At 40.0% G+C, this 21,950-nt stretch overlaps 1 protein-coding gene and 1 long non-coding RNA gene across 3 annotated transcripts in view; one reads left to right on the top strand and one right to left on the bottom strand.

The window, feature by feature from the left end:
- SLC6A1 (solute carrier family 6 member 1) overlaps positions 1–21,696 on the bottom strand; it is a 77,514-nt gene extending 55,818 nt beyond the window's left edge. The window contains exon 1 of one of the 2 annotated variants that reach the window (XM_083726813.1): positions 21,244–21,696. The gene's annotated coding sequence lies outside the window, so the exon portion shown is untranslated. Of the gene's footprint in view, positions 1–15,680; positions 15,703–21,243 lie in introns of those variants that run through there. The other variant, XM_083726814.1, reaches the window with a different exon arrangement.
- On the top strand, positions 30–1,731 carry LOC310838942. Its single transcript, XR_014561238.1, has 2 exons — positions 30–1,098; positions 1,619–1,731. It is a non-coding gene; the product is annotated as an uncharacterized lncRNA (long non-coding RNA).
- Positions 21,697–21,950: the final 254 nt, after the last annotated feature.

Raw genomic sequence — 21,950 nt, 5'->3', positions numbered from 1 at the left:
CTCAAGTATTTGAGTGGGCATATATGGGCTAAGGCAATCCTGCAAGTAAACTGGTCCCAAGATGCTAAAGGCTTTATGTACTAACCCTAACACCTTGAACTTGGCCAGTGATGAATTGGTAGCCAGTACAGACCTTTAAACAGCAGTGTTATGTGCTGGCAGGATCTTATCCCTGTCAACAACCACGCTGAAAATTTCTGCACCAACTGCAGTTTCCAGACAATCTTGGAAGTCACTAGTACCCGCACTGTTGTGCTTATGGTCTCCTATCAGTGATAAATTTGGATCCTGAAGCACCCCCAAACCACATCTTGTCCAGAACTTCATCCTGTCCAATTTCTCAGAAATGGGAACTACTCACCCACAACCCCTCTGACTTCCTTGGATTCAAGCTCAGCCTATTTTCCCTCATCCCTCCCACCTCTTCATTCTGACAACAGTCCAGGGTTTGGAGGCCCTCACCTGATGCAGATGCTATGCAGTAATAGAGCTGAGTGCTGTAATACCCTTGGTGCTTTGCCTCAAATCGCCTAATGACTGCTCCCAGTGGCTTCTTATAGATATTAAACAGCACTGAGGATACAAGAAGTGCATTGAGGCACCCCATAGTATAACTCTCCAAATGCTACTCTCTGAATTTGGCCATGTAGATAGGACTGAAGCTGCATTAGCACAGGGCCCCCAATTTCCATCCCATAGAGCAGGAGGATACCATGGTCAAAAGCAGCTGAGAGATAAGAAGCAGGAGCAAAGTCACACTTCTCCCATTCTCAGTAACGGCTACCCATCAGGGCAACCAAGGCCAATAATTGACTTTGGCAGTCATGCCTAGACTCAGATTAAAATGGGTTCAGATAGTCTACGTCATCCAAGAATACCTTCAGCTGGCCCACTATATATTAAGACGCTTTTCTACTGAATAGGTTTCTTTTCCTGAAATTGTGGTTTACTGTGATAGGTTTCAATCATTTTGTGACAATTAATTTTGCAAGTACAAATTGAAACCGGCAAAATATTATGGTCCTAGGTTGTGATGACTCCCTCGTTCTCTTAGAATGGAAATGGTGCCCACCTGAGAGGTGCCAGAACTGAGTACCAGTGAGTTCTGGTTGAAAAAAAAGTCCTGGTCAGGGCCAATATGTCAATGTCATCACAACCTGTGGAAAATGGATTTTTGATCTTAGAATGGTAACTCAAGAAATTATATGCCCTACTCCCATGGGATACAGATTGTTTTAGAATTCCAAGGTACCCCATTTTCTAATTATAAACCTTGTTTTTGCTGATTTCCTTAATTTGTCCCTTGCATTTGAACCCTTTTGTAGTTTAGCCACATATAAAAATGTTCTGTATGATATTGGTAAACACTTTGTAAAATAAACAATTAAGGACGTTCAAAATACCTAGACAACAAAAACTAACAAAAATAAAATTTTAAGTGCCTATTTTAGATAAGAGGCAGCCTTTTTGGGGTCCCCCTCTATAATCAGCCTAGTTTTTAAATTTATTTTGAGGATGAAAGGCTACAAATTTGAAAAAGAATTTCCTCCCCAGCTCATTTCAGGAAAGAATAAAAGTGAGCTAAGAAGTGTTTATTTTTTCTTCCTCCATTCACAAGATGATGCCTCACTCGTGGGGAGTGGTAGATGAAGAGAAAAGGAAGAGACCGCTCTCTGCAACACACACAGCATGGTTTTCAAAAATAAAATGCCTTCTCTTCTTGAAAAAATGGCACAGAAGGTCAGAAAGTTCTCTCCTTCTCTTTCATATTTTCTCTTTCATGGGAGGTGTATCTCCTTATGGCGGAAGGAGAAAAAGAGTTTCTCCCTGTAAGGTAAAGATCCAAGGAGGCTGCTTGGTGCTGAAGTTAAGTGGGGGTTAAGTGGGATGCCAATCCCCTCCAAGCAACAGCAAGCAAGCCCCTTCAAATTTCACAGACTCCCCCAGCATCATAGTGAGCAATGTGTGAAAACTTGAACTAGGATCTCAGTGAGGCAGAGCTAGGCAGCACCATTCCAGAGCTTTCACTGGGAGCTGATAAAGCTTGATAAAGCTCTATGAAATTTTAAAGATGACCCAAATCCCTGCAGGAGGATTTGTGTTTGATAGGGTGCAGGTTGCTACCCCTTCTGGATTTTTCCCTCCCCCTTTATTGATCTGAACCAGCCAGTTGGGCTTCCCATTTGACACACATCAGATAAGGACGATCCTTCCAGGACAACTTTGGAATTCTATGGCCCATTACCCCCATCTGGCCATGTGGACAGAATCCTTCCCCTTGGGACCCCCTTACCAGGGTACCCTGATACTTTAATCCACAGGAGAGGGGAAATAAGGTTCCTTCCTACCCCTCCCCCCATTAGAAAATGCCATTTTGTGACAAAAAGATGTGACAATTGCTGCAAGGTAGGCAAAAACCCCAGACTGGCCTGATTGGTCTGCAAATAAAATTCTTCCCTGGCCCCAAATACAGCGACAGATTCACTCCACAGCAAGGTCATATGGATGCACTGCTTGCTTACCTTCAGGCAGGGTCAAATATCTACCAGGGTGGTGGATGGAATGCAGGAAGGTGGCACAGAGTGCTTTTGAATTTTGGAGGTGGACCCGAGAAGACAGGTTTACCCAGGTCTGTCTCCAAATTTCCATCCTGCTGCCTGGCCTCTAACTGGCCAGTTTAAGGTAGGGAAGCCACATACTCCCCGTGGCTGGCCAGGGCTGATAACGCCAGCCAGCCAACTGCACAAGAGGCTTTCTCTCCTCCCAGCTCACCCAAGGCCATGCCAGGCTGAAACCGCTGCTCTCATCAAGGATAAGCAGTCTTTATCTAGTGGTTCTGTCCTTGTAGTTATCTAAGTTACTGATGGAGTCAGACAGTACTGTAGAATAGTAAAGAGGGCATGCTAAAATAAATGGCCGTCTGTGTCCTTTCTTTCATTCTACAAACCACACCTCTGGTGTGTATTCTGCAGCCTCCCAGGGTGTCCAGTGCTTCAGCTAAAGCCTAGGAGACGACATCATGCCATTACTCCTCTCATGGGGCTTCTTCAGATGAGGAAGCATGGGTAGCTAGGAAGGCAACTCAGTACTGGATCAATTTTTAATGGAAAGCAAAACATACACACCACCCTCAGTCATCTCATCATGATGAAAGTAAGTTCCAAATCCAATGAAATTATAAATAAATTCTAAAATGCCCTAAGAATGGGGAAGAAAAACAGAGGCGTCTTTCAAAGTGGAAGAAAGATTTCAGAAAATGGAAGGCCAGGTTATGGTAAGGCACTAGTGGCACATTCAGTCCTAAGCACTATATTCTGGCGCAATTTTTCTGTAATGTGTTTTATACCATGATCCACATTAAGCACCTGAATTGGCGTGGAAGCACTGTCTTTTAAAATGAGTGGGACATATTCAGATAATATGCTTAGTTGTCAGGCTGTTAAAACTGGACCCTGTGTAAAGGCATCAAAGGGATGAGCATGCCTAGCAGGGTGCTTAACACTCCTAATTTTAGGGTTGTAAATTCCACAATAAAAAAGATAAAAATTCACTGGTCCCATTCACCATAGCAGCTTGAAGAAAACTATAATTCTCATAAAAGTAATACAGTACCACACAGGCTCAAATAACAGCTCCTTCAGTAAGATTTTTTTTTTTAATGGAAAATGAGTTTGTTTCTGAATGAGAGGAGACCTTACAACTCTTTTTTTTACAACCCCGAATTAGCTTTAATCAGCCAGAATGAAACACACCCTCCTCTCCAAGGATGCAAAAAAATAAAAAATAAAAAATAATGATTTCAAGAGACAAGGCAGCCAAAAGGAAGTTATAATATAAGGGAGTTATAGATTGCCATTAAATTAACCAGATGCTTTTCTGAATTGCAACAAGATGATTTAAGAAGGATAATAAGCTGAAGAAAAACAGAACTCACTGGGAATATGAAAATGGAATTCCAAATTACCCACAGCTGATGACTAGAGTAAAAGGAACCGGCAGGTAATCACTGAAGATAACAATGTTACGAACAAGCATTTCTAAATCTTTCCTTTCATAAGCGTTCATCTTCAGCAGGAAATATCTTACAAACAAGACGTACACAAACCAATGCTAGATAGATACTTTATAGGATAATACGAATTCCATTCCAGATTTTGACATGGAAACACAGGTTCTGAAATGCCAGAAGTATGTTAGAGACCTTCAAAATAGTAAGCAGTTGTCTCCTCTGGAGAACTGGCAGCAGCTAGTGTTTCTTTTATCCCCCTCGTCATGGTTTGCAATGCATTGTCAAGCATGCTGTGAACTGGACAGTGGCCTACTTCCTACTTCCTGCTCAACTCGTGGCTGCCCTGGGAAACCATGGACCCCAGAACAGAATGGGGATAAACAAGCGCATTGTAAGACTGTGACACTCCCTCAGTGAAGTTTTATTCTCAGCCCATTTTTCCATGTTGCTGTTTCCAATTCTTCTTAATCTGAGAGTTAAAAAGTGGCATAAAATATATCTGAAAACTGAACTTGAAAAGCATGCGAGGCATTGCTATTTATCAACATTTTGAAGCTAAGCAGATACACCTGCTGATTCACAGATTGCCTTTTTTTGCTCATCCTTCACCAAATGTTTGAGAATCAAGTAACATGTGCAGTGGCTAAACCCAAAAAATTGGCATCTGCAGCCAGCAACCATATAGAAATCCAATGGGTTGAATATAAATTAAGTTAGTTGAACTCTGTCCCCACTGCAATCATGAGACAACTTAGCAATTACTTGATTTTAATGGGAATTAAGTTTAACTAACTTGGTCAGGATCCAAACCAATGCTCAGTTGCTTTTAATCTGTTACCAAGCATATTATGAAACTTTGCTATTCACCTGGAAATGATAGGAAGAATCATATTCTCTACTGAAGTCCAAACCACTGCAGTTCCTACATTTCTCCTTCTAGAGAAGAAATGGAAGATGTGTGCAGCACCAAGGAAGCATGGAAAATGTGCCACAAACTAAGGAGTGTGGCTACTTTTAAATAATAAATACATATACAAATCAGTTTGCATCAAAAATTATGAGGCCTTAGCTGGTGGACGCACGTCATCCTTTCTGTAGTGCCAAATAAGTCATATGTGTTTCATGGGGTTATAGATAAAGATATTCCATGCAGAGTTTGAGTGCCATTGCCACCGTCATAGAATTGTAGAGTTGGAATGGATCCTTAGGGTCATCTAGTCCAACCCCATGCAATGGAGGAATCTCAACACAGAGAAAAAGAGTGCATGCATATAATGAGGAGGAGAAGGATAATGGTGTTGATGATATAGTCTTGAGGGGGAAAGGAACAATATAATCAGCAAATCAAGCACATGGAAATAAGAACAGCAGAAGGGAACTACTGGTGCGTACAGAGAGGCAGCTGTGTTGGTCCTTTGGAATGGTAGTAATTCACCATGCACCGTAGTGAGGATGGCTGAAGAGTGATTACAGAGATGGGACTGTAATGTTGCTCTAAAAAGGAAAGGTGCTCCATCAAAGCGTACCATCAGAATGAAAGCATTGTGGCTGTAAGAGTGTGAACTAAGAACTAGGTAATCACCAATTCTGCTCTTACATTATCACCAACTCTTAAGGTGTGCAGCCTCAGAGACTCAGTTGACTTGTTTAAAACATATGCCTATTATTTTTCCTTGAGGTATGGGTTTGATCCAGGCATCTGAATGGGGTATAGAGTATGCACATGCCAACTTCAGTCTATCACATCACCTACATGGCACTTGTAGCTATACAGTCTCTTAATTCTGTTATCTTGGTATCGATAGAAATGTCCAACAAGCAAATTATACAGTCGCTGAAATGCTGGATTTGGATGTCAGCAATGAGATCCAGATTCGAATTCCGTCAGCCCCCCCCCCAGGGGGAGCTGCCACGGTTTGGTCTATTCGAATGGATGGATTTGGCGGGAACCTGTTAGCCTCCGGCCTTTCAAGTCACTGTCTTTAAGCTCACAGTCCTTAAACTGTCTTATAGAGTTGTTGTGAAGTAGCATCTAATATCATTTTTAAGGCTGTGAACAGAGTTGTTGTAATGTGGTTAAGAGAGTGAGCTGTGAAGTAACTACTTCAAAACTCATCTCAGCGACAAACTCACAATTTTGCCTTCAGCAAGCCACTATTATTTACCTTAATTCTTCCATCATCTTCAAATAAATACTACCTTACAGAGCACACGGCACCAATGTATTACTGCACACAGAGGCCTTTCCTTGAGTGTCCTGTCCCCACCACTGACATTAGTCTTGAGAGAAGAAGCCAATAAAATACTTTCTCCCAAGCCAAATCAAAGTGTATGGAGCTACAGCTGGAGACAGGAGATTTGCAGAAAACGTCAGGGGAACATGACAATTTCTCTGGAACGCAAACGTACCCACAGGCAGAAAAGAGTTGGCACCCCTTTTTATAGAGTCATATTTCAAAGATTATTGTAATATGCAATTTGAGCATTCAAAAGGCACTGAGTGTTTATTATTGCTATTATTTAAACAGGAATTTTAATACATTTTTTAAAACAATTTCTGGTGTATGAAGAGTTTTACCATTCTTATTTGTCTATGTGACTTTGTACCAAAGCTGTGATCTATACAGAATATAATTTTAACAAGAATCTTTGAGATCTAGAGGCCACAATTCAGCAAATTCATTTGCATGCACAAACAGATTGCACGTCACACGTGTGTGTGTGTGTGTGCACGCGCGCGCTTGACACAACACCATTTCTCTTAGCCCCATGCCTAATATTTAGGGAGCTTTAAAAACACCTTGTTTAATGGATTGAGGTGTGGACACTATGGTGAAAAATAAGAAACTTCTCCTGACACATAAGCAGACACAGATGTGAGCTTTTGGATTGTGCGCCACACTGGCAAACATTATGGACTCATGAAAACAACACAAGGCTTCTTGTTTATGTAAAAAGGAATCTTTTAACTTAGCTAACTACATTATTTATCTGCTCAGAAATTAAGGATGCTGTGTAAAACACAACATGGCAGAAAACTCCTGGAATAGAAATGCAGTGCAGATTTCGCTACCAGCGCAGTTATATTATCTTGTATGGCACGTGCACAGTTGCCAAGGCAACCAGTATCCTTCAACCAACTCTATTATTATGGCTATTAGAGGCTTTTAGACTCTCTGGTGTCCAAGCCATCACTCTGAGCTGGTTTGTGCTAATAACCCTCAAATACAGATGCAAGTAGAAAAGCACAGAGGAGAGGGGAGAAACACTTTTGCAGATCGACACTCAGCATTATAAGCCAGTGGCGGCTTGGGAAATTAAATTCAATCAGCTAGAGGGAAGCAACTGTTATATAACTATCTTTATTAAGCCAGATAAGTGTAGTGACAGTTCACTGCAGACCTTGAGTTCCTGTGATGAATAACTGTCTGAGTGAATCTAATAGCAGAGCAGGGCTACAGTACTTACTAATTATCTGGAAGAAAAAATCTCATTGCACACCTATTGCAGTGAAAAATTAATTAGCCACTGCTGCAGCTATCAGATTGTATTTTCTGAGAGGTAAATGATGAATATATTCATAAAAGATACAACTAGGAAATGATAGATTTCTACCTTTTTAATGTTATCTCTCAAATTGTGAAAGTGGATGTTGCCGTTATTAAATTAAAAATCATTACAATTCAATCTGTATTTGTCTGACACAAGCCATCCTTTTAACATTTGCGGAAAGCTTTCCCAGTCAGTAAGTGCCCTTATCCTTCTGTTATATCTAAGCATTCACACATCAAAGCACTACAACAAACTCATTATGCACCATACGGATCAACAGAGAATTTCCTTTAGCCACCAACTAGGGAATTTCAAGCAGAAAATAAATAGTGCAATTTATTTTTTTTAAAGCACCCGTTGACAAATCATCCAGTGGTTTCTGAACTAGATTTATCCTCGCACTTGCAAGTGCACTCAGTGTTATGGGGAAGGCAGAATGATGGATGTTTTATAAGGAAAACAATTTTTGTACACTAAACAGGATTTAGGCACTAACAGCCCACTCCTGGTGCTTTGTAGTACAATAAAAGCTTGCACAGCAGCAGCTGCCATTCTGAGCACCACCTTGTGCAGTTCAGCCTACTCAGTAAGGCTTAAGGATGAGGCTCAGAACTAACAGCATCCCCCCATCCTCTCTACTTTTCCCCGACCTTGAAGAAAGCCTCCCTGCACGGTGCTTCTTTGCTGTGCAAGGGTTTGCGTGGCACTCCTATGCTGCGTAAGGTGCTAGTCCAGCTTGGAGTAGATTAATGGCTCACAGTAAGTGTTGGTGGCCATGGCTGAACCCAATGTTGTAGTGACATTGGGTCCAAACACCCATTTTAACCTTTTTTGAAAACATGATTTTGAAATACTTTTCAAGGCCACCACCCTCAATCCATTATGGAATTCAATAAGGCTGACAACAACATGCCGTTGCATGTTGCAAAATCTCTGCCTCTTCTCTCGGACAGGTAGGGGAAGGTGGATAATGTCTTGGAGGAGCTAATTGCATTGTTAAATAACCGTCTAGGATGTGGATGACTGAGTTGGGAAGAGGTATGTTAGAATTTCCCCATACTGTGTTTTGGCAACAGCAAATCCAGCAGCAGTGCCCGATATTAAAAATGCCTGGGCCATTTCTGTGTGATAGCGCTCTTGCTGGTATGCAGCTACTGCCAGACTCCATGGCATTCTCACAGTAATCCATTGAAATGCTGTCACAGTATGGACAGGAAAGAATCAAGTGAGAGGTGGGGAGGAACCAAAAAGTATTATATTATCCCTTGAACATTTAAAAACTGTCAGTAAATGTATAAAATTCAAAATGTCACATTTCAAATGTCTATTTCCAAAACATACCTAAGCTGCTATAGTATGGGTACTCTGGTACTTCAACTCTACTTTAACTGCATATCCAGTTCCCTAGAAGTAAGCCTCACTGAACTCAGCAGGTAGGACAAGGAGCTAAGCTGACCCAAGCTAGCTCTTGCTTTCACATGACGACACTGGGTCCAACTGTTATACCAATTCCATTACAGCATGACCAGCAAGACAGCTGATGTGGCCCCACTGCTGTTAAGAACCCCACTACCTAGTCAGGTTGTGGATTGCATACTTAGCATAGAGCCATTGAAATAGATGGTCTAGGTTAGTTATTATAACGTAAGTCATTTCACTAGGTCTTCTTTAACCGTTACTAAGTCTGGATCCAACCCACTAGAATTTATGTGTATTGGATTATCCTATGAAGCATACACAGTTCCAAAACACCAGTGTTTTGCCCTTGAATCCAATAGGCCTTGCGTAGCCTCAGAAACAATGGAGATAAAATTCAGAGTGGCCATGCAAAGGTAGATTCATCAAAGAGTATCAGCTGTTGCAACTGCTATGAATGGGTTACAAACTCATCCTCAGGGCTGCTTCATCTGATACAGCTGCTATATAAAGGCAGCAGTTCAAACAACATGCTGTGAACTTGCTTGAACTTCACAGCATAGGGCCTATGCTGTGAAAAAAATGTGTTGCTGATAAGGTTTGGCATTCACAGCCATATTGTGTAAAAAAGCCCTCAAGTTTCACATTTTATATGCTTATGCCATGTTGGCAGTAATTGCATACATGATCTTTTTTTCAAATCAACAACCATGTGCAAATGTAATTTGTACTATTTCTCAAATTATCAAAATGTTAGTGTAATACGCTCTGCAACCATCCTCAATTTCTGGTACCTCTCTCTAGTCCCCTTATCCATTTTGTCTCAATTTTGCCTTTTGGGGGAGATGTTGGGGATACCTTTTAAAAATGTCATTGGTGTGCATATACATGCACTAAGAGTTTCTCAGGTTTCAGCCCTGCTTTGCCACATATCTGGGGAAATTACATCTGGGGAGAGGGTGAAATGAATATACGATGCCCCATGCAACAGAATGAAGTGGAAAGATGGCCAGTACCGCTTCAGAGGGTGGGGGTGGGGTGGGGATTACCTTTTTTTAAAAAAAAAATTGAGAATAAAGAAACAAAGGGTGGGATTCACCTAATGATTCCTGTCAGCACAAGCACTCTGTGAAGGCTTCCACTTGCACAACAAATTGGCTCTGTGGGGGGTTGAAAGAACCCTAGAACAGTACATGGGAGGAGAAGGGGAATTGTTTTCTCTGGCAAACTGCAATGTGTGATGCTGAATCTGACCCAAAAGCTTCTTGTAAGCAGAAACAAGAATAGCAGGCAGAGAGTTGGGCTCTGTAGACTTTCTTGCTGGTATGCTTGTTCTTTTCTCGCAGCAAATGTTTATGTAGGGGAGGGCATTTGAAAATTCTACATTCCAACTACTTCCTGGAGTAACATAGTGATTTAGAAAAACATAGTCACCTCATTCTTACGTGTGTAGAGGAATCTAAAAGTATGTGAACTGCCATTCTCTTGTTCTCCTAATGGCTAAGGTAAAGGTAAAGGGACCCCTGACCATTAGGTCCAGTCGTGACCGACTCTGGGGTTGCAGCACTCATCTCACTTTATTGGCCGAGGGAGCCGGCGTACAGCTTCTGGGTCATGTGGCCAGCATGACTAAGCCGCTTCTGGCGAACCAGAGCAGTGCACAGAAACGCGTTTTACCTTCCCGCCGGAGCGGTACCTATTTATCTACTTGCACTTTGACGTGCTTTCGAACTGCTAGGTTGGCAGGAGCAGGGACTGAGCAATGGGAGCTCACCCAATCACGGGGATTCGAACCACCAACCTTCTGATCAGCAAGTCCTAGGCTCTGGGGTTTAACCTACAGCGCCACCCACATCCCCTTCTAATTGCTACTCTGATAGTAAAGGGGAAGTGTTACGACCAGGTTAGTAAAATACCTCTTTCAGGAGCTTGTGGGGGATAGATAAATACAGAATATGGTTGATGGGGGAAAGCCTTCAGTACGGAGGAGAGGGCTGCCATAGGCGGTGATCCTTGGTGTGAGAATGGGAGCAGGTCATATCAGTGTCCATGTTTTCATCCGTGAAATGCTGAATACCATGGCACTCTTAACCACAACTGACCAAATGGCATGCATTTTAAGCACCAAGTGGATCAAGTGGAGGTTGTTTTCTGAAAATGTGGATCTTACTTCTTATCTCGCATGAACTTAAGTGTACTGAGTTATTTAAAAATAGAAGCAGTAAGTCACTTCAGATTTTGACCCTGTTTTTCAACATTGTATCTTGCCAAGCTTCTCTCTCTGTTTAAATCAATGTATCAAGAACTGGGCCTCATGAACATTCGGATACACATGCTTGATCTTTATGTGAAAGAACAGAGAAGAAGAGAGAATGTGAAAGGGAAAATCCAGTTGCTCTACACAAGGGAAGGCTTTGAGCCTCTCTCTTTTTGTCCCTGTTCCCAGTTGAGGCTGAGAATCCCACTAAGGATCTTGAAGAAATGGCAACACCTCCACTTCCTTTGTCTGCCAAACCAATCAGATTAAGTGGGCATCTGAACAAAGGAGAATTAATTTGTATTCCTAGAAAGAACACAGAGGAAAGAACATCATAGATTGTGAAGCACCTTTGGGGGGGGGATAGTATCTGGTTCAAATCCAGTTTCTTCTCAGTAGTGTGCTCTTTGTAATGCTGAACCATTTGAAAAGAACCCATTACTGTAAATGTATCAGCCTTGAAGACAAAGAGGGAATGTTTTTACTATTTACATTTCTTTTTGAATATATAACTCTTTGTCGTTCATTTTGATGATGATTTTAATTTACCACAGTGTCAGGGTGTACAATGGGAGCCCTCCACTGTGCATTATGAGCAGAACACAGGAAAATGCAGATATGTATTTATAACAACAGGAAAACAACAATTATTCACTTGTGAGCAACTGGAAAAGAGGAATGCACAATATTATAAAAAATGCATACTTGCCCATTGCTCTTCCAGTATTTCAAACCATTTATATAATTTAAAGTTCATTTGGTACTAGCCTCTTCAGCAAAGCAAACCTCATGATCATTTCAACATACTGAAGCAACATCCATCTTTTGATGATATTTACATAATACATAGATAAATGGTTGTTGTGTTTTATCCACTTCTTCCCCACACAATACTGTAACAATATTATTATAATCTATTTAATAGTTACTTGTTACCTAAAAGTCTCCAAGCAATTTACATGTAAAAAGATAGACATAAATATATTATACCATATACAACATTAAAAAAGGACACATCGTCCCCATAACAGCAATAGGAAACTTTCACAACACACTAACAATGTTACAAACTCCACTCTTGTCTTTCAAAAGCCTGGGAAGGTAGTAGGCAGCCCAAGCTGTGCAGAGCATTTCACAGAGAGGACCACAATGGAAAAGACCCTCTCCCTTGTCATCACCCTCCAAGCCTTATTCAGAGGAGCAGCAGAGTCTCAAATGCCAATCTAAGGATCTGGGTAGATTCATATTGGAAGAGGCATCCCATAAAATACTGGGGTCCTGAGCTATCAAGACCAGGACTTTGAATGGGGCTCAGAAGAACTGGGCAGCCTGTGTAACGGGAACAGAATTGGTGATCTATTTGTCTCAAACCTGTAAACAGCTGGGCAGCTGCTTTCCGCATTAATTAAAGTTCCCAACCTGTTTTCAAAGGCAGCTGGGTAAAGTGCATTGCCATAGTTCAGTACTGAGGTTTCCATAGCATAGGTTAGAGTAGCCAAGTTACCCCAGTCCAGATAGGGTTGTAGTTGGGCCACCAACTGCTGGAAAGCACTCTGTACTACTGGTGCCATCTCTGCCTCACGGGAGAGTAGTGGATCCAGAAGAATATGGTGTCACCCAAAAATATCTCAAAATGACTTAAAGAACTCAGGAGAAGCAGAAATGTTAAAGGGTGTCCCTTTGCTATATAAACCCATCAAAATCCCAATGTTCTGACTAACAACATTTTATTCTCAGCCTCACTTGATGGGCAAGGAAAGACGATAAAGTAAACTGGTGGCAAAATAGCATTCAATCAAATGGAGACTATTCTGGTAATAAAAACAACCATATCTACTCATTACATGCTTCTTTGCAAGTTGTATCGAAAGAAAATTGAGTTGGTGTATTATAATTGAAAAAATGATGGACTAGCAAGGAAGTCACTGCATACTTGTGACTGCTTTAAAATATGCTCCTCAATCAGTTCTTATATTTCAGCATTAAAATTGCAATAGACTTCTGTGATTTCACAAACTAGCAACTTCGCTTTATTATCAACTGAAAAAACATGGAACAGATGCACCAATCCTGTTACATTTTCATTTGAAAAGACTACGAAGAAGATATAAGCATTGCCAGAGCAAAAACATACTGGCCACTTTAAAGGGAAAACTCATGTTTTCCCCCTCTTTAAAATATTCTATTACATATAAATGCACATATTATAAAACACTTTTATACATTTATCCCTTTTATTATAAAAATTAATTATAAAGAGAATAGAGGTATAAATGGCATGTTTGAATTTCTATAAGAATGAATTTCAAGTCCTTTTGAGTTTTATTTTCTCTATTTTTTAGTTTTTCTATTTTTACAGCTGAAAATACATTAAGAAAACTTACTTTGAACTAAAATTATGAAACTGTTAGTGAAAGTAAAATTCAACTGCAAAGCTGAAAAATGCATTTGTCAATAAAAGCGACAAAGGTATATAGTGTTTCATGTTCATTCTACATATGAATGGAGGCCTTCTCAGCATCTTAAATTGCTAAGGAAAACAAAAATATTTCTCTCAACAGATACTGCCAGTAGAGTTGACCGAGGAAATAATGCACTATATCTGCTCTCAACAGTGTTGGTGCATATTGAACACCAGCACTTCCCTTCATATCAAAAGCTGGTAATTAAAATCAAAAAGTATCAAGAGGAAAGACCATACCTTAATAAAGAAAAATGTTATTTTACAATATCCAACTGATTTCAGTGGGAAGGACATTAAAGTATACGTACTTCAGTTTTTTACTCCAAAGTAATACAATTAAGTATTAATCAAGCATGTAGCATAAAAATGAATGTCTATAGTTTATCCTTAAATTTAGTATTTCCAAAATACCCTCAACCTGATGCCATTACTCCGCAAAGTAGCTTCTGACAGCTCTTGGTCCCCATGGTTTGTTGCAGTATATAGACCCCCCCGTCTACTTATAAATATATTTGCATTCATGTTAAATTACTGGCCCATAAAAGTAAGTATTAAAACTCCATTAACTTTAATTAACCTTATGTTTGACATACATATATTTAAAAAGGAAATTAACATGACATTAGTTAATAGTATGGAGCTGAAATTTACTATAGTAACTCAAGGCATTCCTGGCTCTTGATACAACTTTACTCATGTAGCCATTGTATAGTTTTGCTTCTGATTTTCCAATGAAATAAAAGCTTATTTGATTTATCAAGACTTTAAAAACACCTAACACTTTGTAACTGCAAGTTTTCATTTAAATTCAATCAACAGAAAAGCAATAGATCATAAATAGCTTGGAATTTTTTACCTGATGCAATGAATTCTGATATAATAAGCATTTCCCTAGATGTTAGGTGACCTATTAACTTATTTTAGTTGTATTTTGACATTCAGCCTACTCAACTAGCCTGAAATTAGATTCGTTTTATCTCTTGCTTTCATAATTGTATGGCAGAAGCATACATTTAAGACGGTTTGGACATTCCCTCCCCCCCCCCCCCAGTATCTACTGATACAGGTTGTATTCTTTTGGCTAAAAAAGTTGTAGCAAGTTTTGCATGTATGCCTTCCTTAGAAAGGTTTATATAATATAATAGCAGTGTGTCTTGTCTCCCATCATTAGATCACTACAGTGCCACAAGATATTATTACCTCATCTTTTGGCTTCTTAAATCATGGCTAAAACTGACCTTGTCTTTCCAAAATGAATTCTGTCACAATAATGACTTTTTCATTGTCATTCTTCAAGCAGTCAAGAAGCCACAACTGAATTAATGCTTATTAATCAGGCTCAGAATTACTCTCACCATACTAGGGATTCTAAAATTCAACCAGATATGCCTATGTGACTGAGGAATAACTAAGTATAGCAATATCATTGGTGCTTGCCTAAAATTCACCAGAAGGCCCAGAACTCAAATTCACATTTTGCCTTCAACTTGCATTTTCATAATGCATTATGCATACAAGAGCCAGAAAATTATACCGCTTATTAAATTCAATAACTGAACAAAAAAAATAACTCCAAGGAAAAAATATTAAATGAGCATTTCAATTAAATACTAACTCAATATTTAAGAGATTTTTCCCATGAAGAATTACGTTTTAGAGTATATATGGTGAGCTCCAGAGGGGCTTTAATATTACTATATTAAGAATTTATTATGTGCTGCTTGTAAGTGTTTACATGTATAGGATCAAGCATGTATCACTATTACCCATTGCTTGTTAAGCATGCCTGTCAAATTCTCCTAGATTATAACAATTACAGATTGAGGAACCTACTAACATTACAAGAGACAACGCTCTCAGTTCACTTGACGATCTCTTCTGTAAATCTCCACAGGGTTCAAATTATTGGCTTCAATTAAAATGTTGCGTCAACAAACCATGCCATTTATCAGATTTAAAGAACGCAAAATATTGACCCTAACCCTGATCTTATTGGATGTGAACACCAATCCTCCTTTCTGCAAATGGTGCTTGTACCAGTTTTATGCCATCTGAGTTTTCTGTCTCTAATCATCTTGAATGAATCAAATAAAATCTAAAAAGTCTTACCAATTTACCATACGAAAATATACACAAGCTTTAATGATCACACCTTCAAACCATTTTAATCCTCTAGTATTATTAATGTTCATAACTGAATAATTTTCATTCCTAAAATAGCTTGAAAAAATGTATTTTGCTTTTCTATGATTTTAAAGGATTCCTCTAAACAAACAAGGTCTGCTGAGACATAAAATGATTTAAATGCAGATCTATTTTAAAATAGTTATCTATCTGGAAGACGTATCACAAAAAATACTGTGAAGCTATTGGCTTATCATTCCGTTCTGAAATACAATGACCTTTTGCTACCAATTCGACTCAAAGGAAAATGTCGTACAAAAATAGGTTCATATTTCAGAATTGCTTTGTGCAATGCGTAGTGCTTTGAATCTGGGTGCTAGGTTGTCATCCTGTTTCAGTGTAAATGCATAGCCCTCTTCAACACAAGTTCCAGTGAAGTGAACTGAGGTGATGTTGCAGAGAGCATCGAGAGCAGAGCCTAAGAACATGTTTGTACTAGTTGTTTATAGTGTGTCAGTTCCAATTTAAGATGTCTTTAACTTGCATCTAATCTGCTATCTTTGTGCATACAACATCAAATGATCATTGGAGACGTCATGTGTTTCAATGATCTCTGCTAAAAATGACTGAACTGAAAAGAGGCCTATGTGTATTACTTTAGTAAAAACCTATTTATTGGTCACTGTGACCATTGCCTGTGGGAGGAGTCTATAGTACACCCTCCTCATTATTCTCTCTCTCATAGACCCCTCCTTCTCATATACCCTTCTTGAGTTCAAAAGGTAATATTTACATTACAATCATTGTCTACTCATTATGCTTATTTTGGTAAATGAACCCCTGATAATCTTCTGTTTTGCTGTACAATAGAATGCTCACAAAGTATGAAAATTTAAATTAAAACAGGAAAGTTCAAATGGAGAATTGCAAAAGCCAAATCAGTCCCAGGCATTTCATAGACAGGCCAGAATAGACTCTACCGCCACAATTTAATTTTGTAATGAGCCTTTAAATTTTCTCTCTTACGTACTTTGAGTCTCCTTCCTTTCTCTTTCCATTCCAGAATAATCCCACATTTGCTGATACTGTTTCAATATGGAAGGATCAGATCAACAGCTACCATGCATTGTAAGCTCTGCAAATTAATATTGTATCCGGAAAATAAGGCCCATTTTAATTCTCCCATAATATAACACCTAAAATGTTATCATCACCCAGCACTAGTTTTTACTGAAATCTACACCCAAGTAAGCAAAATGGGTTAAGGCCACAGCCTGAAATATTATCAGCATTATTTTTGAAATTATAGATGTCATAATAGACAACTGATGTAACATCTCTTGTAATTTTATATTATTTATAATTGTAATTGGATGTTAATTCAGCTCACCATTCAACCTTTCTGAAGACTATATATCATTTTTGTAAACTAATATAGCTTTGTCAATAAGAGAATTAGTCATCTCCTGTTAGCCTAGGTGCGCTAACAAGATCAGGAGTGAATGCTTACCATTTGTGAAAACTACCAGTTTAAAATAATTTATTGAAAAATAGGTTCAAAATGTAACGAGAATGCCCAATGCATTCATACCTCTTTCAATTAGAGCTTAAAATTCATTCTCCGAAAGCCATATCTACAGCACGCACACACACATAGGGGGATGATCATGCAGTTTTCTGTCCGTTTAAATCCCATTGTGTCTTTTATTCTTAAATGTATGAATGTACACATTTATTTACATATTAGGTTGACTTTTTTACTTGAAATTTAGCACTACAGGACAGGCAGTCCCTGCAAGGAATGAGTAATTTTAAGGGGATGGGGCATATACTTCAGAACCCATTATTGTCCTATTTTGATGATCAATCAAGTGGAAGAATGTGATGACATCATCTGCTTTAAGATTAGTAATTCATTGCCTCTAGCTATCAGAAGCCACCCAATAAGAATAAAAGAAAGCCAGGGGAAAAGGTTCTGTTCTTATTAACTTTATGGTAAAGATTTCTTTCAGATCTTTTGTCTTTTTCCGGTCTTTGAAGACATACCATCGTCTTATTCAAAATTTTCAGTGAATATCTCATTGAAGTTTATTATGCAGTTGCAGATATTTGTTTTGTATGTCATTTCAATCCAAAGGCAAGTTACTTTGCTGTCTATGATAAAAACAGCAATAGATTTATTTGCCGAAAACTAATCTTCTAAACTGTTTTGGTTGCAATCCCATCAACAGTATGCTTGAATCCAGAAGTCAGTATTATTTAAGCACCAATCTGTGCTCAGGATCATATTTTCACTCACATATGAGCTCTGTACTGGAAATAAGCCTTATAAAATTAATGAGCTATTAGCACGATCAATCTACAGTTAAGCAGTTTTAAGATCCATTAATTAAAAGTATGCCTTCCTAAATCTCTGCCACTGAAATAAGTGGAATTCAAAAGTGCTCAACTCTGGCTAGATCAATATTGGTCTCTAGACAGCTATATACTCTCATATAAAATGGTCCCAAACCATATTGCAATTGACTCTTGCAACAGCAAAATTTAAAGATATATTTCCCTAAAGAAAACTGATCTGGGCATGGAAAAGAAGTTTGTCATATTGTATCTAGTAGCTATTTCTGGACATAAATTGCATAGATTGTATGCCCGCAATCTATTCCTGACCTGGTTTCCTTTAAAGTTTGCTTGCATCTTATGAGGATGTTTAAATAAATTTCGCTGCAGCAGAGCAAATATGTAAAGTGAACAGAAATTATAGCTTCTTAACTACAATATGAACTGGTTTATAAATGCTTTATATATTTATTTTATCATTCAGAATTCTAATTCTGCATCAAACTTCAACCATGTTGGTTTGAAACATCTCAATTCTTTGAAAAAGTTATTTTTAATTTTCACATAATCCTAGTTAAGCATTCATTGGTGAAGATGACATGGACTGCTTTAATGAAAAATTATCAGAAAAGATTGGAATGAAGGTCTCTGTACTCCCTATGACATTTGTTATGTTGGTAATATATGTGATGCTTCACCTATTGGCAATACAATCCTATACATGTCTACTGAGAAGCAAGTTCCACTGTCCTTTCACTGTTGAAACTGAAATTAGTTGCTTATTTCAATTAGACATTACATAAAAGCAAAGGTTGTTAATGTAAATTTTAAATTTGACTGTTTTTATTCAATTCTATTTGAAATTTCCATTTATTTTGGAAGACTGGCAACATCAATGGGAAAAAATAATGAATATATTCCACTGAATGAATGAAAGAAACACACACACACCACTCCATTTACAAATGCAATGCAACATCCATTATTGTTTCACTGATAATTTCTGAATCAACGCATAAAACGTTTTAACATTCCTGACATTCCATTTAAGAAAAATATTAATGCCACTGGTAATTACATTTTCATTGACTTCTTATCTCATTCTTCTGTCCCAAATTCAAACAGAAATAATGTGGAGCTGTCTGAATCATTGCCAGATGTTTATAATGATTTATTGACTAGGTTCATTAAAATGCATTTATCAACTCATTCGAATATAAATTTAGTGGTTCCAGTTGATGCTGCCATTTTATTAATGTTGCTTTTATCTGCCCAGACTGGCTACTTCAACAGAACAGAAAGGTTTCAAGCTAAATGTTTTTAAAAATGCTTTATTTAGTTGCAATGCACTGCAATTCTTTGCATATTTACTCACTGAACTCTCACTGAATTTAATTAGATAGGTAGCCCCAACTAAGCATGGGACTATTGAATAAATGCAGCCTATACGAAAAGGGGGAAATGCAGTACATCAGTTTCGCTGAGGGTCTTGTATGTTTATGTCCAGAGAGTTCTGCAATTCAGTAATCTACAGGTAAATTTAGGTTAGGCTGGAGTTCAGTACCTTAAAGAACTCTGCCTCTAGGGATAAGTTGGGAACAAGAATGACTCTGCTGACATTAGGTAAGTGCCTGCTCAGTGACCTTCATTACCAAAGCTCTTGGCTTTCAGGAGCATCTCAAGCATTCTGTGTCACTGCTGATATCACTGTGCAGAAGGCAACATGACAGGGTGCAAATGAGAAGCAAACACAAAGTGGCCAACAATCAGCACAGAGAAAAGGCAAATCTTTGGGCACAGCTGGCAACACAATATTGTCACAGAGTGTGTCTGATAATTTTTTATACTATGGCAAGCACAAGAATAAAAGAGTTTTGCGTGCTAAGAAAACCTAATTTTGTTTAAACTTAAGACATAGTCATCAAAATGGTATTTGATGAAGGGTTATGCCAGATCCAATTATATTTTGAAAAGGCTGGCTCCATCTATAGTACAATTCCATAGATCCTACTCCAGAGTGTGCTCCATTCAGTTCCATAGGGCTTACTATTTGGACTATGTGTATAGAATTGCAGACATGGTTTACAACAACCTTACTACACTTTAACAGCCTACACTTGGGTACCTGTGCATATTATCCACCTTCTTCACATTTTATAGCCTCTTGTATTCACCAGGCTTTCCCATCTGCTCAAACTATACAAATGTGAATGTTTCGTGCAAGACTTTTTTTTAAAAAACACACACACACAACCTCAAACATCGTTTTGTTGCTGTTTCAGAAAGCTCTATGTACACAGTAGCAAACTGTGCCAGTTAGACACCAATGGTTATTTCACCACACACATTTCCAAAACGTGGAATTGTGGCATCTTGTTCAGTTTACAGCGTTAAGTTCAGAACTGTAAGCTGCTGAGATAGTCTTTGCACACTAAAGCACAGCACAGTGTATCTGTCCAGGACAGGTAGATTCCACAGGTAGAAAGACGGCGACCTAGATAAAACAAAAATATGGGTGGGGAGCAAAACGCTCGCTTCCGTTTGGGCGAAAGTGTCCACAGCTGCGCGCCTGGGTTTACCTGCCCATCCTTTCGAGGCGCCAAAGACGCGCACCAGCAACGCAAACCAAATCATTAGTATTCTCCACCCCCTCTGTGGAAAATTAGAAACGGTGTGGATGGGGAGGGGGCAATGCAAAATAGTGACCAGGGCAAAACCACCCTTTCCAAAACATTGTCCAGAGCACACTAAACAGAGGATTCCAGATCAGAATCACCATTTGGCGCTCGATCCAGCCCCTCTGGTTCCTCTCATTCCACCCTGACCACTGGCATCCCAGGCTGGACCCTCATCTCCCCAAGCCTCCGAGCAACTCCCATAGCTGTCCCTTCCGCTCCGTGTCCTTCTTTCCCTGTCGCCTTGTCCCGCTAGCAGCGTTTCCCTTTGGCTCTTCGGAGCCTCCCCAAAGAGCCTTTCTTCTCCGCTGTCTTGCTTCAGACAACCTCCCGCTTTGCCCCTTCTTCTGCTTCTGCTGCTTCTTCTCCTTCTCCCCCAGCCTCGCGTTCCTCCTGGCGCCCGACCTACCTGCTGGAGCCGAGGGGACGCGCTCGCTGCCTCCACACGCGCTCCGTCCGAGCCAGCCCGCGCTGCTCTCCCCGCGCGGTGTGAATGCTCATTTAAAGCTCGGCGCCCGCTGCTCAGTGGCTGCTGCTCCGCTGTAGTCTCCCGGCTCTGGCTTCTTCCTTTCTCCCCTCACGACACAAAGGCGCTCGCGAGCCCGCTCCGAGGAGCCCGGCGAAGCGGCCCCGCCCCCGCCAGAAGAGACCCGCACCTGCCGCCGGGCGGCTCCGTACCCCCCACTCCGCCTCTCCCGCCAAAGTAGCCAAAGCCCGCCCCGCGCCGGGGTAAAGTTAAGGCGCAGCCGAGCCCGCCGCGTCCAGCCGCCGAGAGATTGCTGGGCGGCGCTAGCGGGGCTGGTGGTGCTGCTAACCCTGGTCGGGGAGGCGGCGTGGAAAGTCTGGCACGCGGCGCTTGGCTGAGGACCTGCCCCGGCCGCCCCTCCTCTTTCTGAGGCAGCTTCCTGTGCAGCCAGGCGACGCCAATGACAAGGAGTGTTTTAGGCGGGAGAGAAGGTTGGCCATGAGTCAACCTGAGGGAAGGGACTGCTAGGCCTATTAGGTTCGCCAATTGCACCCTCAAAAAAATAATCATAATGCTTTGGCCAGAAAGTTTCTCCATGCTCTCCAGCTAGGGCAGCTGGCCTCACAGTGCTACCAAGAAAGAGGTGAGGC

This window comes from Podarcis gaigeae, assembly GCF_964106915.1.
Source record: "Podarcis gaigeae genome assembly, chromosome: 2".
NCBI classification, from domain to species: Eukaryota; Metazoa; Chordata; class Lepidosauria; order Squamata; family Lacertidae; genus Podarcis; species Podarcis gaigeae.
The sequence above is the reverse complement of the archived record's forward strand: the minus strand, read 5'-3'. Positions and strand labels throughout refer to the sequence as shown.